General features: G+C 40.1%; 4 non-coding genes across 4 annotated transcripts in view; 2 read left to right on the top strand and 2 right to left on the bottom strand.

Moving 5' to 3' along the window:
• Nucleotides 1–314: 314 nt before the first annotated feature.
• TRNAF-GAA (transfer RNA phenylalanine (anticodon GAA)) lies at nucleotides 315–387 on the bottom strand. The gene has a single exon. It is a non-coding gene; the product is annotated as a tRNA-Phe (tRNA).
• Nucleotides 388–542: 155 nt separating this feature from the next.
• TRNAS-AGA (transfer RNA serine (anticodon AGA)) lies at nucleotides 543–624 on the top strand. Its single transcript has one exon. It is a non-coding gene; the product is annotated as a tRNA-Ser (tRNA).
• Nucleotides 625–1,935: 1,311 nt separating this feature from the next.
• Nucleotides 1,936–2,025, top strand: TRNAY-GUA (transfer RNA tyrosine (anticodon GUA)). The gene is given in 2 exon segments: nucleotides 1,936–1,972; nucleotides 1,990–2,025. It is a non-coding gene; the product is annotated as a tRNA-Tyr (tRNA).
• A 424-nt stretch (nucleotides 2,026–2,449) lies between these two features.
• TRNAF-GAA (transfer RNA phenylalanine (anticodon GAA)) overlaps nucleotides 2,450–2,500 on the bottom strand; it is a 73-nt gene continuing 22 nt past the window's right edge. The window contains exon 1 of the tRNA in view: nucleotides 2,450–2,500. This exon is cut by the window's right edge and continues 22 nt beyond it. This is a non-coding gene — a tRNA (tRNA-Phe).

Consider the following 2,500-nt stretch of genomic DNA (forward strand, 5'->3'; position numbering starts at 1 on the left):
GCTACCAACAGTTAATGTTTTCCAGCTCACCTCGCAGAATCACAAGTGAAGTAATTAGCTCCACCTGTGGATCTTTTAAAATGTGTTAGTGAGTAATGAGTGCACCTGTGCAGCAGCTAGGTTGTCTGGAAGATGGGAACTGTTGGTAGCTCTCGAGGACTGGAGTTGGCTACTGAGAGACATAAGCAGTGGTTGTGGCAAAGTGATTTTTGTAAAAATGTTTTTGTAAATATGATTTTAAAGTTTGAAGCCTGAAAACGTAAGCTTTTTGTTGCAAAATTGCATTTTATGTCGAAAAATATTATCTTCCACAATGCCGAAACCCGGGATCGAACCAGGGACCTTTAGATCTTCAGTCTAACGCTCTCCCAACTGAGCTATTTCGGCAAGCTCCCTTGGTCTTGCAATCGTTTTTCGGGGCAAAATGTAAGGAGAATGAAGTTTTGGGTGTATTTGGGTCAATATAATACATCCTCACTTTCTGACTGCAGGCATCTCAATCCATAGACAATCTATTGTGAAACTAGGACATGGTTTATTCAGTAGTCGTGGCCGAGTGGTTAAGGCGATGGACTAGAAATCCATTGGGGTCTCCCTGCGCAGGTTCAAATCCTGCCGACTACGAACGCCTTAAGTTTTCTCTTTTCTGCAAGTTTTTAAAAACTTGAAACCTGTGATGCCCATAGCGAGTTCAGGCCATTAGCGCATCAAATGTAAAGGAGAATGAAGTTTTGGGTGTGTTTGGGTCAATACAATACATCCTCAATTTCTCAGTGCAGGCAGCTCAATCCATAGACAATCTATTGTGAAAATACAGCAAGGCTTAAGCAGTAGTCGTGGCCGAGTGGTTAAGGCGATGGACTAGAAATCCATGTTTGTTAGCGCATCAAAATCTTTTGGATGCCAGCTTGTTTTCTCTTTTTCTTACACACATTCTCTTCCCCTCCTTAAGACTGACACCAGTCAATTTCAGCAGCCACACTGAATAGAAATTATTAATTAGTCAGCTGGTAGAGCGGAGGACTGTAGAGATGATTGGTGTAGAAATCCTTAGGTCGCTGGTTCAATTCCGGCTCGAAGGAGTTGTTTTTATTTTTTGCTCAGATAGCAATTTTTGGCAATTTACAAACTCAAAATATACAGAGTATAAAGCATTCTCTAAGTCTGGGGTAGCCAACTCCAGTCCTAGAGAGCTACCAACAGTTAATGTTTTCCAGCTCACCTCACAGAATCACAAGTGAAGTAATTAGCTCCACCTGTGGATCTTTTAAAATGTGTTAGTGAGTAATGAGTGCACCTGTGCAGCAGCTAGGTTGTCTGGAAGATGGGAACTGTTGGTAGCTCTCGAGGACTGGAGTTGGCTACTGAGAGACATAAGCAGTGGTTGTGGCAAAGTGATTTTTGTAAAAATGTTTTTGTAAATATGATTTTAAAGTTTGAAGCCTGAAAACGTAAGCTTTTTGTTGCAAAATTGCATTTTATGTCGAAAAATATTATCTTCCACAATGCCGAAACCCGGGATCGAACCAGGTACCTTTAGATCTTCAATTTCTCAGTGCAGGCAGCTCAATCCATAGACAATCTATTGTGAAAATACAGCAAGGCTTAAGCAGTAGTCGTGGCCGATTGGTTAAGGCGATGGACTAGAAATCCATGTTTGTTAGCGCATCAAAATCTTTGGGATGCCAGCTTGTTTTCTCTTTTTCTTACACACATTCTCTTCCCCTCCTTAAGACTGACACCAGTCAATTTCAGCAGCCACACTGAATAGAAATTATTAATTAGAAATTAATTTTCAAAGCCCAATTTTAAACAAAGGTTGTCAAATGGTTATAAACAATAGAATATTCACATTATTCCTAGAACAATCATTTAGCTAAACATTTAAAGCTATATTAAAGAGCATATAATAACATATTTGAGAACCTACAGCATCCTTCGATAGCTCAGCTGGTAGAGCGGAGGACTGTAGAGATGATTGGTGTAGAAATCCTTAGGTCGCTGGTTCAATTCCGGCTCGAAGGAGTTGTTTTTATTTTTTGCTCAGATAGCAATTTTTGGCAATTTACAAACTCAAAATATACAGAGTATAAAGCATTCTCTAAGTCTGGGGTAGCCAACTCCAGTCCTCGAGAGCTACCAACAGTTAATGTTTTCCAGCTCACCTCACAGAATCACAAGTGAAGTAATTAGCTCCACCTGTGGATCTTTTAAAATGTGTTAGTGAGTAATGAGTGCACCTGTGCAGCAGCTAGGTTGTCTGGAAGATGGGAACTGTTGGTAGCTCTCGAGGACTGGAGTTGGCTACTGAGAGACATAAGCAGTGGTTGTGTCAAAGTGATTTTTGTAAAAATGTTTTTGTAAATATGATTTTAAAGTTTGAAGCCTGAAAACGTAAGCTTTTTGTTGCAAAATTGCATTTTATGTCGAAAAATATTATCTTCCACAATGCCGAAACCCGGTATCGAACCAGGGACCTTTAGATCTTCAGTCTAACGCT

The sequence above is a fragment of the Crinia signifera genome, chromosome 3 (assembly GCF_055691185.1).
Source record: "Crinia signifera chromosome 3, ASM5569118v1, whole genome shotgun sequence".
NCBI classification, from domain to species: Eukaryota; Metazoa; Chordata; class Amphibia; order Anura; family Myobatrachidae; genus Crinia; species Crinia signifera.